Source organism: Micrasema longulum, unplaced genomic scaffold, assembly GCF_059751315.1.
Source record: "Micrasema longulum isolate JH-2025_06_02 unplaced genomic scaffold, ASM5975131v1 h1tg000371l, whole genome shotgun sequence".
In the NCBI taxonomy this organism is placed as follows: Eukaryota; Metazoa; Arthropoda; class Insecta; order Trichoptera; family Brachycentridae; genus Micrasema; species Micrasema longulum.
The window spans coordinates 23,400-39,954 of record NW_028277572.1 but is presented as its reverse complement, the minus strand read 5'-3'; positions in this window follow the sequence as shown (position 1 = coordinate 39,954).

Genomic DNA, 16,555 nt, shown 5'->3' with positions numbered 1-16,555 from the left:
CAGGAGTGCAAAGAGGTAGCTAGCTCTGCGCTCTGCACAACTTAGCAACCATTTGTTATTAATGTTTTTTTTTAAATGTGAAGCGTTTCTAAATAAAATAAAAAAATATGACAAAATGTCATCTTGCTCATATCGATCATTGTGTTTTCAGATGTGACAACGTTTATCATTTACACGCTGTATAATTAAAAAGAAAAGAAAAAGAATTTATCTGAGTGAATAAGTTTGTTCAACAATGTTTGAGTATGTCCAAATGCTTGTAGACTGGCTGTATTTCCTCCCTAGGGATTTATTCATGTTTGAATTTATTGCAACAGAGAGGTAAAAACATTATTGAGAAGGAAATATGGAAGCCTAGGCATTAACAGGGCTTATGACCTGTCATTGTCTGGTTTAAGTGTCCACTTTTTACACTGTAACATTCACCATTCTGCCCATGTTTCAAAATCCACATTTCCTACAATCTTCCCTCTGTTGACTTTTGTGAAGTAAAGGAGCTGAAACCTTTATTATGTGGGTGAGATTCATCCGGCAGAACCAAATCAAACCAGAAAACCTTGAGCAATGGTTCGACATTATTGAGGTATAATACTCTCTAATAGCAAGAGTATCCGTGAACTGTGTAAGGCTGAGACATGCATTATCGACAGAATTAAGAAAGGGGTGCTGCGTTGGTTTGGACATGAAGAGCGAATGGACAGTGAAATAACGGCTAAAAGGATCTACGATGCGAATGTTGATGGATGCAGAAAACAAGGAAGACCGACAAAGGTATAGCATGATCACGTTCATCAAATACTTGAAGATGGACATGTCAAGAGTAGGAATAATCAGCGTGCGTGCATGAGAAGATGTATGAATGTAGAAGAAGGGAGGTCTGTAAGCAAAATATTGTGATGTGGCTTTCTATCCTCTCTGCCTACTTCTACGGGGAAACGACGTGATGGTTTGTTTGTAAATATAATCTCAGTACAGAAAACATTACGATTGCTATTTTTCTTCGTTGGTATTGTTTTATGCTGAAAATTTCTGAAATTAAATTTTTGGTAAAATTCGGAAAACGTAAATCATGTTGGCCTTATTGAGCGTCTGGATAAGGGATGGATTTTGGTATAAAACGCATTTTTTATTCTTAAGCCTTGTCAACGTGTCTAACGCTGATTAGGGAACTTACTAAAGCTTGTATTGGGTTACAGGGGTTGACACAATGGTTAGTAAAGGAGGAATATTATCTCGATGAAATCTCATTATATTAAATGTATTGTAAGACCATTTGTAAACCAGATGTCTTTAATAATCCATGCTTCTTAAAATAAGTGAAGTTCTGGGAACGATTTATTCAAAACCTTTTTTGAGATTAAAAAAATAAAAATACTCAAAAATAGATGTTTATTTCAGTTTCAGTGCTGCAGAGCAGCGTTTATTGAATAATTAAAAATACATATAATATTTTGTTACCCACAAAGTCTGAAGACTTTTGCTGGGACACATTATTTGTTTTTATAACAGGTTTATTTTACATAATTATATGTATATAATACACATTTATTTGTTAACAGGAACAATTAAGTATTTAGAAGATATCTTCAGTTCTTTTTTTTTTCTTTTGAAGATCTTTCACGTTAATGATGGTTTGTTGGGAGATCATTGAACAACCTTGGAACAACGCAATTTAATGTTTGCTCTTCGAAATAATTTTTGATTCGGGGAATATCAGGGAGCCCTAAGTTTTAAATCTAGTGTTGTGAGTGTGGAAAACTCTTTTTTTATATTTTAAATCAACAAAGTAAATTATTCTTTCAATTTGTAGTCACAAAGTTGTTTTACCGGCAGGACATTAAAAAATTTAAAATATACCCCTTCGCTCATATGTTTTGCCTCAAGGATTATGCTATCTGGTACAATTTCCCTTAACAGTCTAACCTGAATATCATAAATTTTATTCAGATGAGTCTGGAAGGTGAGACCCCAGACACGCACTCCGTAAGATATAATCAATTCAATGAGCGAGGTATAAATGTATCTTAATTTTTTGAAAGATATGCATGGTAGGTATGCTTTTGATATCATAAATCACGTTATGCTAGTATTATTATTATAATTAACTTTTATAGCGCCATTTTTGTAATATAATACCTCAAGAGCGCTTTACGAAGTGATAATATAAATATATAAATTTATTTTTTAGCTTTTTTGATTTTAGAAAAACCACGTTCTTTGTCATCACATGCTTAGATTTATTCAAATGATTTAGAGAACAAGTGCGTTTTAAGTTTCTTCCGAAACATCACTTCACACTCACAGTTTCGCACCTCTGCTGGGAGAGCATTCCGTGCCGTAGGGCCTGTGCCCGCAAATGCGCATTCGCCAAATTTAGTGCGCTGTTTGCGTAGAGGTATAACAACTTTTCCTTTCAACGTAAATGTAGCTGATCTAAGCGTAAAGCGTCTGTCAGTTAGTTCATCTGGAATGCCGAGTTCCCTTAGATATTCGGGAGCAGAGTTGTGCAGTTACTTATACATAAGCCAACAGAGTTTGTATTCAGCCCTCCGTGGAAAACGTAGCCAGTGCAATTCCAGAAGAAGTTGAGCAATATGACTAAACTTAAAGATTCCAAAAATAAGTCTCGCTGCAGCATTCAATACAGACTGTAGGCGAGTCATTGTATTCATTGGTAGACCTGCGTAGATAAAATTACAATAATCGACTCCAGACACTGCAAACGCATTTATTAATTGACGGGCGGCATCGACTGGCAAATGTTTGAGTATGCTTAATCTGTCGCAGATTCCATCAATATAAACATCTCAGCTAAATTTGTAATCAATAAATAATCCTAAATATTTATGATTATTTACAACATCTACAATAGAACAATTACATTTATCTGATTCTATATTTGAATTTTAATGAAGGCAAAAATTTATATAAGCTTGTATTTCTATTTCAAATTCACATTTAGTAATATATGGTGAGGATACACAAAAAAATTTAGTTTTTTTAGAATTTATTACTATTAATTTTTTGTCAAGTTTTTCTTTAATATAGTTCTTAATTTAAATTCATATAGATTTTTGTAAGTGCCACACCAGAGTATTGTTACTCTGGTGGGTACTAATATCATAGTATTTAAAGATATAACAAGGGCTATAATCTCTCTCTATTTCATTTTTTCTTGTCTTTGGTTGTCACGGAGCGCACTGTGCTTTAAAATAAATATTTCATACAGTACACAGTCCACTACTATAAAGATATTTTATTTAGTAGAGATCGACAGACATATTTATTGAATTGGCTACAACACCAGCATTCATTTTTCCAATTATTATTTGATCAAGTTTTGTCAGTCTTAATTTTAATATTTGTATATTTAATTAAAGCTAATATTTTCCAATGCCTAAAATAATCGAGTTCAGCCCTATGAAAAATTGGATGCAAAAAATGTATTCTTTTGCGCGGTAAAAATTAAAGCATCAAATTGTACGGCGAAGTTTCTTGAAAATGTGTGAAAAAATCAATCAGACCAATTAGCAGAACTTATCGATAAGAAGGAGAAGAGATTTTGAGACGTCACGCGCGTTAGTCGTGAATACACGCGGAGTAATAGAAAAAATACAAAAGTTTCAAAAGTCAAAACGCTGATAATACATCATTAAAAGAAATCTTGGCCTATTTAAATAGTCTATTTACGAACAAAAAAAAGTAAAAACTACCGTATTTACTCATTATTAGTAGAATAACAATAAATGTAGCCAGCAATATACAGATAATCAAAAAAATGCTATTCGTAAAAAGTCAACTACTTATAGGCAGAATGGCAAATGCTACTAATTTTACAAACTTTTTTTTATATATAAAATTAAATGCTTGCGTTTTTATGATTTACCCAAATATTTCAATTTCGGAGGCCATTTTGAACGAGTCGTAAATAATTCACTATTAGAACATAAAAATCAAGTTGTGGTAGAATGAGGTTTGAACCTCGGACCTCTGATCCGTGAGTTTGTGACACTAACCACGATACAACAACCTGGTTCAAGTGATCATTTAACTCAGCTAATAACATTTTTTAAAATATTTTTATTTTATTTATTAATAACAAATTAAAATTCAATATTACAACTAAATACATTTTTTTACATGAAAAATATACAGATTTTAATACCTACGAACACGCGCAGCGCAAAGATCTACATTTTACTGAAAACCGAATGTAAATTAGTGAGGCTGTTTAGGAGTTCAATGACATTACACGTACATAAGAATTATATATGTAAAGATTTTACTCGTATTTGTTGAATAAAAAGACGTTCCTTTTTAAAAAAATAAATCTGAACAAATAGATTTGTTAATAAACTAGTAAAATAAATCATGTTACTCTAGAAACAGGGGTCACGTTGTCCATTCCCAAGCATCTATGGGTTAGAGCAGTACAATTGTACAACCCCGACTTACTTCCAAAGTAATCTCATTAAGTGTATCTTCCCTTGCTCTGTATTCAGAGTGTGTGAGGGATTTCCATGTGTGAGAGGAACAAGGTGATAAGCGTTACCTGTATTAGTTTTGCTCAACTTTCTAAACAACGCCCGACCAGAAGTTTGGTACAGATACACCGCCAAATTACGCCCTCGGAATATCGATTAGCTGGCTAACTTTTGCTTTTTGGGTCATTACTTATTTTGTACCGTTTTCTTCAGATACGTGGAGATAATTTTCTAGGTTTTATCCAGTAAAAATACCAAAGTATCAAAAATCAAAATGTGACAAGACATGCGAACAAAACTTGTGACTTAGGATTAACAAAATAAGTAATTAATGAATATTAACAAAATATGAAAAGTTTGGAGGTAAACTTAAAGAAAAAATCTTACAGAAAATTATTAACAAATGCGTTTAAATTATTTTAATAAAAAAAGGAAATATTTCAGTGATTTGTAAACAAAAATTGTGGCTGAAAAATATTAACCCAATGTGACTAAATAATATCTATAAGAAATATACAAGAATAAGTCTGTATATAAATAGAAAGAGTGATGTGGCGTTCTACCACTTCAGCCAACCCTTAAGTATTAAACACTTTATATTAATGTATAATTTTATATTAACATAATATTGTCGGTATATTCCTTAAAGGCTAATTCTTCCTACCTACCCAAACCGTTTGATTTGAGAAAATACCGTATTAATCCGAATATAACGCGGCCTTAAGGTAATTCGACCTGTATATTTGAAGCAGGAATGCAAAGAAAAATGCACTTATCTCAACCCCGAATATAACGCGAACTTTTAAAAAATAAAAAAAGGTTTGAGTAAAAAGCACACCGTTATATTCGAGAAGATACACCTAGTATATGGCACCTAAATATGAATATAATATTGGATAAACCGAATAATTTTAATTAAACTTTTAATTTAAAAAAAATAGATGATTATTTAAAAAAATATGTAAAATCGATAAAATTGAAAAACAAATAAAGAAAAATATTAAATTGCAAACATCAGAAATGTACACTTTACTATGAGGAGAGGAGTGGAAAAAAAAGTGGAAAGAACAGGCATGAAAGGAAAAGCTCAAATATTCAGATAGTGACATTTCAATCATGATTTAAACGTGGTGTAACGGTATGTTTGTTTGTTTTTCAATTATGTAGAATTATATTGTATCTATTTTTTTATTAAAGAAGGTAAACATTAACCGAAAATATAAAAAGAAAAATAATGAAACATACTAAACTGCAAAACCAGCTAAGCAGATTTCTTATTTTTCCTTTACAAAGAAAAAAGTTGAAGAAATTATATGAATTTAAAAAGTAATAGAAACATTGTAAAAAACTAGAAGCATACGTATTTTCCCCAAAAAATACATTAACAAAAATTGAAATAATTTACTGTTAACATAAGATAATAATCAATATAAAGCCTTGTTATATTTTACCCATTGAATTATTTTTTCTTAATAGTTTAGTTTTAGATTTGTAAAACAAACTACATCTGCTGGCATTCCTACAAAAAATAATAAAACAGTTGTATCTCAAATGATTTGAATCGCGCATTAAATTCGTATATTTTTTATTTATTTAAAATTTGAAATAAAAATTAGTTAAGAAATCTTTTAATATAAAGTTTGCGTGTTGTAAGGCTGGTGTCTTAAGTAATGTGTATATAATGTCAGAAGTATTTATCCTCCTAGATGGCGAATAATCGATCGTTGTATGGACAGACGACGGATTTGAGTGTCGCGGTGCGATTATGTTGTCTAGGGAGACAAGATGGATGTGCTTTTGGCTTTGTGTAGACATCATGTGATGACGTTTAATATCAGAAATCGGAAAAAAATATCATCCTTAATTATAGAAGTAACCCAGTGGAAATTTGTTCAAAAAAGATAAGAAAATATCTAGTATTTAAATAACTGAATATAATAATAATGGGAAGTATTTTGAACATCTCAATGGAAATTACAAATTATTAAACAATTATTTACAGCAACATAAAACTAGAAACGAAACATGAAAAATAAAAAACAAATCAATATACAGCACAAACATTATTGAATCCGGATTAATTTTAGGCGTCAGCAATTGATTATTATTCGCAAATTTTATTATTTTATTTATTTTTAAACATTAATATACATTATTTTATTGAAGAGAAAAGAAACAAGAAAAAAAAGTTAAAAATTTACATAGATACAGATTATTTAAAAAAAAATTGAAGTTCACAATTTTTGCCCAACTAGAAAATAGTCTGTTCTGTAGCAAACAAATTGTGAATTTGCTGTTTTGCAATGGAACATAGTAATAATAAAGGTGCACAAAATAAAAAATTCACTAAGCATTAAGGAGAAATTAGAAAAATATTTTCTGTTTAATTCACTGCATGGCCTGGAGAATATCATAAACTTTTTTATCCTGTGTCCTGTGCAGCAATCCACTTGGTTAAACTGACTTTAAACGTATTTAAGCTGTTTGTCTTTTTCAAGGAATTTTAATTTATAACCAAAATAATTATAATCCTGATATTTGTTAACAAGTCTAATTTCGTTCTGGGTAGAGGTCCCCGGAAACCACAATTAGTCTTATGATGACCGGGGAACAGAATTGCATTATTAATTAGTCTACGTAAAGGGACATTAAGAGGTATTTGTCGGAGTTTAGTCGGGATATCAAATAAACCATTAAATATTTAAAAGATGCAGATTAAAACTAAAAAAGATCCATATTGGTATAGTTATAGTTATAGGTATCTCTTGTAATTTATAATTTTTAGGCAATTTTTATTTGAACTCTTTTGTGGCTTAAATGTAACACGAGTCCATACAGAAGTCCAGTTAAGATCATAAAACGACTTTAATGAACATTATTCATCTTTCTGCGTTTAAAAAACGCAATAATCGGGTGGGAATAGGACGAAACCGTTACATCGGTCTCTTTATTGCTCAGAGAATTTAGATTCAGTGTCAGTACGAAAGCGACGCAATTTGTGTTGTGTTTATATTGCTGTGTGAAGGACGCAACGCAGACAAACATTTAGTGACCGAAAGCCGGTTGAGTCAATTTTCTTTCGATTCAAATGGAAACTTTTTTTTTTTTTTAATCAAACCGACCAATTTTGCTTTGTGATTGTTTCATTCTGACTTGCCGATAATCTTAGTGACTTATTTCAGTTTATGTCATTTTTTTACTTAAATTATCGATATTCTGAGTGACTTATTTACGTTTGTGTCATTTTGCAAATAAATAAAAACATGTGTTAAGTGACCGGATTTAATAAAAATTATGTCATTATCTTATTTATCAAAGTGCCTTTGTTTGTTTATTTTAAAGTAATAATGACTTATTAAATAAATGTCTCGTTTAAACTTTTAATAATTTATTTTTACTACGCTTTTTTTTCATAGATTCATAACCAAAAGCCTTCGGTATAATTTTAAACTGAAAACTTTGTGCTTACTTCGAAAAATACGAAACACTCTACGAAATAATACGAAGGTGTCAAAATTTACATTCTTCTTTTGCAATTTCCCCAAACGTTGATATTTTGAGTTGAGAGGTTTCCATCCTTAATGTGTAATATGTGTATCGTTTTTTTTTTTTAAATGAAAATGCATTTTTTGTAATCGTCAAACATACATTTTCTCACTGGATTTGGAATGTAAAATTTGTAAAAATATGCAGGAATTTAATACAAAAAATTTTTAGCCTTGCTATACAAAGAAAAATTATCCGAATGAAAGTGCCACCAATACAACGATACATTTGTTTAACTGTATAAGAGAGAGCACAAAGATAGAAATTATAAAAAGGAATACAGAGATGCTATGACCGGTGTTTTTGTTGTGTGAAAGAGATTCAGTCGGTAATTGGCAGTGAGCGAGAGTGCACCCTAGGTAAATGACCTGCGTATTTATAATTATTATTTGTTATTATTTTTTAAGATTAATTACTTTGATTCATACTTTGTAGACAACCATTCCAATTGTGGACGTATTTGTTTTACATTCTATAAATTTCAAAACAATGTTTCTATTATTATTTGATATACTGAATCATGTTTGTAACTATGTATAATTTCAATATTAATATTTTTGTGTATTTAACGCTTTTTTAATTATTTTAATTTGATATTTCTTTTATTATTTATGAATAATGTTTGTAAATAAAACTTTAGTTCATATTACATTAGTTCCAAATGTATTAATTAATTTATTTATTTTATTTTAATTTATTTTTTACATATTTATTAGAGCCATTTACACTGAATTATTTATACAACAAATTAATTGAGTAGTAAAAGTCAACATATATGTATTTTTTATTTTTGCTGGTGGTTCATCTAAACTGCCTAACTAGGGATAGCTTCTCCGTTCTAAGGCAGTAAATAAAATATTTTGTTAGGATTGTTATTCTCAATGTTGTTATCGTGTAATATGTTATTATTTCTTCAAATTTACTAGATTCATTTTCCTATGTTGATTATTATGGTTTAACATGGGCACAGCCTTAAAAGCTGAAATAAATTTAATAAACATAAATATTTTATTATTTATGGTTATTATGTAATCCAGTTTGTACGAATAGAAGTATTAATTATAATAAAGACGTCTTACAGCGTTTCTGACTGCAAAATCTTTCCCACAATGTAGGGTTGTAATAATTAATACCCAACATATGTTTTAAAGGAACGTGTGAATGTAACGCTGAGCATTCTATCGTATAAGCTCCTACCGCATTCCTACAAATGAGTAATTCCTAGCGACGACGACGTCGCGACGCGACGCCCTGGACCAGGGGTTTCCAATCGGTGCTGACGCAACGTGACGGTCCGCAGACCAAGACTGGCCCACGAGCATATTGGACCCGGACTTTTTAGTATTTTCTATACTTGACACATATTTTGGTGGGAAACGAATTCCCACTTGGATGCGGGGCGAAAAATAGCGGGGACGAAGCCTTAAGGCTTCTACAATATAGTGGATTATATTTTTAATTTAATGTAAGTATATGAATATACTTGATTTGCGGTACGCAGTGTCAATTGGTCACAACCCCAACGAAAAATATGAATAAGGAATTGATGCCACTAACCTGGTTCGTTCTTGACGGAATAGCGGTGGTCCGATAGGGTCAATTGTAAGTGACTCCAACCCTAGAACAGGCTCCCAATCTGGAGCTGAACACTGGTGGTTGGTGGAAACAAAGTCTATGATGCGGCACACGTTCAACAAAATAAACGCGCTATTCACTACACGAGGTCTCAATGTTTTTCGCTCTTCTCTCATAAGAGAATTAAAATTCCTTAAATTCCATAAGGAAACCAAAATAATATTAAGATTTCTGGTTTATTAAAATGTACGTACGAACCTCGGACTTCTGATACCCAAGTCCGTGACATTAACCACGGGACCACTACAAGATTATTGTTTGTATGTATGTTATTTTTCAATTGTTACTTACTGATATATTTTGCCCTCAGAGCAAGAAGTTTGTATGCCCCTGTCCTAGACAAGCGTCGGCGTCGCTAAGAAGCCGTAGAACCTTTCAGAGGTGCTACGTCGAACGTATAACCCAACTGTAACAGACGTCTGAAGGAGATTTGCTGCATTATAATTACGTTATTAATTTACTACGACGGTGGCGTTATAGTCTTCAGTAGCGACACTTGCATTAAATTCAATTTAACCAGAATATACAGAGAACAATAACGCATTTAATCATTACAGGAGATAAATAATAATTGATTTCAATAAATTCTATTGAAATTGATAAGATGCAGTTGTTTTAAAATGACTACATTGTAGTACTACATATTTACAGTTTCCGCCAATAGATCTATTTATTTTGAAACGTAACACTGATGGTAATTAACATTTTATTTTACTGTAAGAAAGAACACTGTTTGCATTTTGTTTTTGTATTGATATTACGTATTTTAAAGGGAACTTTGCATCCCAGATGAACTAGTTGAGAGACGTCTTACGCTTCGATCAGCTACATCTACGTCACTGTCGAGAGGAAAAGTTATTATACCTCTACGCAAACAGCGCACTAAATTAGGTGAAAGCGCATTTGCGGTCGCGGCCTTATGGCATGAAATGCTCTCCCAGCAGAGGTGTAAGGCTGTGAGAGTGAAGTGAGGTTTGGGAAAATTTTTCAAACCTACTTGTTCTCTAAATCATTTGAAGAACTCCTCAGCATGTCAGCATTTCATAATATATACAGTTTTTTGTTCACTTTGCCCAGTTGTATGAAACAGTACTTATGATTTTCTTGTTGCATTACTGTAGAATGTTTTATTATTTAAACTTTCTACTGAATATGCTGTTTAATATTTTGGTTATTTTTAAAAATATAAATCTTGTATAATTTTGAGGTTTATTTTTTTTTTATAAATCTTTGGTATAAGGAAATTTATGTTTAAAAAAAAATAAATTAAGCTAAATTTGTTAGTATTATAAATGTTTGTAAAAGGCAGATTTGCCGTTAATGTTAATAAAATAAAATAAAAATAAATAGAATAAATAAAATAAATAAAATAATTAAAATAAATAAAATTATTAAAATAAATAAAATAAATAAAATAAATACAATAAATTAAATGAATAAAATGAATAAAATGAATGAAATGAATAAAATGAATAAAATGAATAAATAATAATATTTAAAAAAAAGAAAATAGATTAAATAGATAAAATAGATAAAATAAATAAATGCCTAATGCCGCCCCTTTCGAGCCACTTCTAAGGTCTCGCTAAATTTATCGCCTCAACTAATAATTAAAACTAATAAAAAGTATTAGTAACACAACAACACAATGACAGAAAACCATAACGCCGTTTCTCCGTAGGGGTAGGCAGAGTGAATAGAACGCCATATCACTCTATCTTTGCATACGGACCTCCCTTACTTTATGTTCATACATCTTCTCATGCATGCCATTTATTTGTACTCTTGACATGTCCGTATTCAAGTATTTGTTAAATTTGATCGTTTTAAGTCTTTTTCGGTGATATAATGTGATGAATAATGAACACTCTGATGATTGATGAACAAAGAACGAGTATCGTAACATGATCTACTTGCAAATTAAACAAATACGCCTTCCCTGCCACCCTCCCATGCACCGCAATGAGACAGGTCGTAACCTGTCACGCGCGAAATGCACACATCTTTTGCCGAACATTCAGCCGCCGAATATTCGGTATTCGACATTTGGCCAAATCACTATTCGTGGCATCTCTACTCTGTATAACAACATAGATGAGGTAGACGGACTCGTATGTATAATATGTTCAATTATTGATGGGGATAAATTAGTAATATTTATTTGATTAAATGGACAATAAATCAATTGATAAAAAGTTTTGTAGCGTAAATATTGCCTAATAAAAAATGTGGTTAAATGAAGCTAAATTGAAATGTAGGTATTTCCATTAACAAAAAACAGAGAAACATCACATATCACGAATATCGATGATATGTGAAATAGATAAAGAAAAGTAAATTATGTTTGTAGAAATCAATACGGACATTATGCAAAAAAAAAATATTAAAAAAAAATAAGATTGTCTTTACTTCTTTAAGTATGCCTTCACAAAAACGCGACATTGTTGGCTTTGACACTCGTGACGTGAAAAATAATATTCAACGGTCTCTTTGTACTGCAATGATAAACGTCTAACTTTAATGCGAATCGTGACGTATGAGGGACGTGGCCAAAGCAATTAAGCGTTTTTGCGGGAATTCAAAATTATGCATTTGAAAATATTTTTTATGCTCCTATAAGCACAAAATATTATTATTTTACGAAAGAGTATTTCATGGACCCTCATTTAAAATTGAGAAAAAAGTTGTATTTACCTATTGCCAAGATCTTTATAGCCAAGACTACGACGAAACGGGGTGGTATTTTGTTTATTGATGCAGGGTTAAACAAAAAGAAAAAAAATATTTAAAAGGTTTTTATATTTCATACTCAATTTCAACTCCAACATAAATATAATAAATCAATACACGGAACTGAATAGTAGCAATTAAATTTTAACAAATCAGCGGACGGAATTTAAAAGCTCTCCATTATGAGCCTTCTTTATTTGACCCCGTACAAGAGGACAATGAAACCATATATTTTTTATTTAATGGAATCCAATTACTGTACATTACCAACACACGTATTTCGTAATAATGTCAGTATTTTTCGCACATCAATATTATTGTATCGCTTTCGAACTGTTTTTTAAATGTCCTTATCAAGATAATAATTTGTTTTGTATAAACGTTTTTAATACTGTGTAATGTTTACAAGTCTGAAAATGCCCATTAAGAGTGTAAACGCCAATCCGTGAAACAAAAATGTCGTTATTTTAATTCATAAATTAATTATAATTTTTATATTGAAATCAAACACTGATGGCTAGTTACTAGTTAAAATTACACTTATATGTTTTAAATTTGTATAAACCACTTTAATTTTGAGTTACACTTCGATCGGTTTCGAGGTTACTACTTCATCGTCAGAAATAAAACTAACTTATGATTTCACACGCGTTGCTATCTACATTATTAAATGTTATATAAAAGAGACAGAAAAATGAAAGAAAGAGAGAGAAAGAAGATTAAATGAATCATAACGGGAATATTTTTAAAAGAAGACTCAAAGTTAAATTTAATTATGTTTTTGATTAATGGCTCTACTAATTTCTAATAGTTCTTAATTTTCCAAACAAAAACCATTTTCATTGATATGCTAAATTTCTACACTCGTTTCTTGACTAAAATCGTATGTCATATCACAAAGTGATAATTTTTTTTTAAAACAATAATCAGTTAAAAAAAAAAAAAATATTTTTAAACGCAAAAACAAAATATTTGGTTAATTGTATCGCCTTACTAGGGCATTTTCAAACGAATGTAAAGGTAAGTAATTCTAAAATACATGTATGTTAATATGATTTTTTTGTAATATTTAAATTATGTACTTAAATCATAGAACACTCATAGAACTAATTGTAATAAAATAAATAGACTACAGTAATTATCTAACGGTTTATCGATTTATTAATTATTTCACAATACAAGTCTATAAATGCTTACTTCAGATGACATTATAAATTTCTCCAAAATATAACTAGGAATTTTATTAAATATATACTTGGTCTAACCCTTAACTATTGGATTTTCCTATAAAAATTACGATTGTACGTGCCGAACGTTAATACGTTCAATTTATTATTACCTATAAGTATGTAGATATCTATATAAGAACTTTCAGTCCATTTATTCTTCACATTGGTTTGAAAATGCCCTAATAAGACGTAACAATTGTCCGATTTTTGTTTTTGTGTTTAAAAATATAAAAAAATATTTTAAGAACACTGAAATCAGTGTTATGGAGTTTTATAAAATGAACACCTACTCAATAAGCGATTTTCGTTTAAGGATGGCGACAAAATCATAATTATTTTTAAAGATTGGAATCCTCCATTACTCTGCACACATTTATTTCATATCAGTGTCATATTCGTCGCTTTCGAAATGTTTTTTTAATGTTGTTACCATAAAATTAAGAATAGTCCAGAAGGAGCGTAGAATCATATTTAATACATCGGACTGCGTCCAATAATTCTCCCACTATGCCTCACTTTCGCCGCGCGCATTCGTGACGCCGCCGTGTAAAGTTGCATGATGGGAAAAAATATAATTATAACACAAATGTAAGGTAAAAAAAGCGATTGGTTAATAATCGATGCACGCGGAAATATTGATTGACACAACACAGTATATAAGTAAAGGGTCATCTAATAAGAGTAATTGAATTAATGAACTTTAAACTTAAAATAGAAAATATATTTTATTTTAACGGATATTTTTATATCATGTAAAATAATATTTGATGTTTTAAAGATAATGTCGGTCTGATTTCTACGATAGAATTGTTTAATCCAAGATCCAATTTCCATTTGTTTTTTCATTATATGAGTAAAGTAGGGTAAAAAAAATCACTACCCTGGCAACACTAACGAAATGTTCATTTTGTTTCTTCGACAATCTGACAGAAAATAATTAAATTTTTAAGTAATGCATTTGTTACTTACACATTCGATTGCTAATTACACGTGAAATGTGATTGCAACATGTTTCTTTAAGACCCTAGCAGTATTTTTACACTTTAAAAGGACACAACATGGCATAGTTGAATTCAAATCAGGAGTTGCGTACTGAGCGACGTCTACAAAGAAACTAATGAGTCAAAACGTAAACCTACTAATTTATGAGTAGTTTAGTCGCTTTTTGTATGATGTGCGTATGCGGTTTCTGGAATATTCTTAATTCCATGGTTGTTACTAAAGATAATAAAATGTTTTTTTATGGGATGTTCTTAACACTGTATGTTAAAAGGTCTAGTTAGAGGGTGAAAACGCAAAATCAACAAAAAAAAGTAAATGTAAAAAATATTTTGATTTATTAACTTAAGTTTATGAAAACAAATGATATTACCCAACAGAATTCTCTTTTTTTAGAATTTTTAATTAATAACATTAAATAACTGCGTTATTTAGTTTTGTTCTGATTATTTATATTTTATTTATTTTAATTTTTTTTATTTTATTTTATTTTTTGCACCACAACAGGCCAGGAAGCCTAATTACAGTGGTGAATTACATCACAGAACACCCAGGCTTGAGAAGAATCACATTTATTTTTCGTGTTCTCACCGGTAATCGAACCCGGAACCTTCCGTCTGTGAGTCAAGCGTCTTGACCACTACACCACGGAGGCCGCCAATATCTTTTGACTTAGATCGTGTCGTAAGTATATGTTGGGATACAATACGTTATTATCTAAGTTATTATATTACATTACGTACAAGCCTTTACATTTTCAGGAGTTCAACGCTCTAACATGTATTGTAACTACTATTTTTTATCAACAAAGTTTCAATACACCATTTTTTGTATATTGTTACTTCTCACTTTGTTACACGCTAGGTACAAAAGGACTATTCACAATACCCTTCATCTCTGTCCACCTAAACCCACTTAGTTCCTAATGCCTCCGCCCATTTTCAAATCGTTTTTCTCCCCAAAGTAATGGATCCTTTTTCGCTGGACAAAAGTATTGTTTTCTAAGTCACGTACGGTGGTCTTTTTGCTTTAGGTTTTGTACTCTGTGCCAGCCTGTTGTGTGTGGCTTAAGACATATTATTTTATTGATCTGTTTGAAAAGCGCGCTTTTCAACAAAATATTCGTCATGTCTCATTTTACCACGCGTGACCGGTGAAACTATATTTATTTATTTATATATACGCCCAATGGGCATTTTTATGGACACATTTATGCAGAGAAAATTATTATATAAAAATTAGAAAGACTCAATGGTTTATAGTAGACTTTGTGGGAGTGAAAGCGGAAGAGAGGTGTTTATAATTGAATTTGATTCAGTGATCGTTTGAAAGAAGACAACTTGTTATCAAAGAAATCAAGGCTGGTATGTTTGTTGGCAGACCTAAGAATTCTGGGCATAGGGGACTATATAAAACAAATACATACTAACTCCGAGGTAATAAGGCGATTTGATATTATTTACCCGGTAAAGTACTTACTAAAGTAAAGCGAATATGGAGAAAATAAATCAATTTGCATATTATTTTATTTTTACTTTATTTTATTTTATTTTTGCACCACAACAGGCCAGGTGGCCCAATTACAGTGGTGAATTACATCACAGAATACCCAGGCTTGAGAAAAATCACATTTTAATTTTTGTGTTCTCACCGGGAATTGAACCCGGAACCTACCGTGCGTGAGTTAAGCGTCTTGACCACTACACCACGGAAGCTGTGAAAGATTGTACAAAAAGGATATTTTATTGTGTTTATTAATTAAGTAATATAATCACGAGTACATATAGTAAAGCGAAAATTCGAAATTTGATGTTCAAATCTTTTATTTCAGCACACCGTTTGTATTTTCTTTTTTTTTTAAACAATCGAATGTCCAAATACTTCATCAAAGTGTTAAATAAAAAATTTCATAAGTATGTTACGAAAAATAAG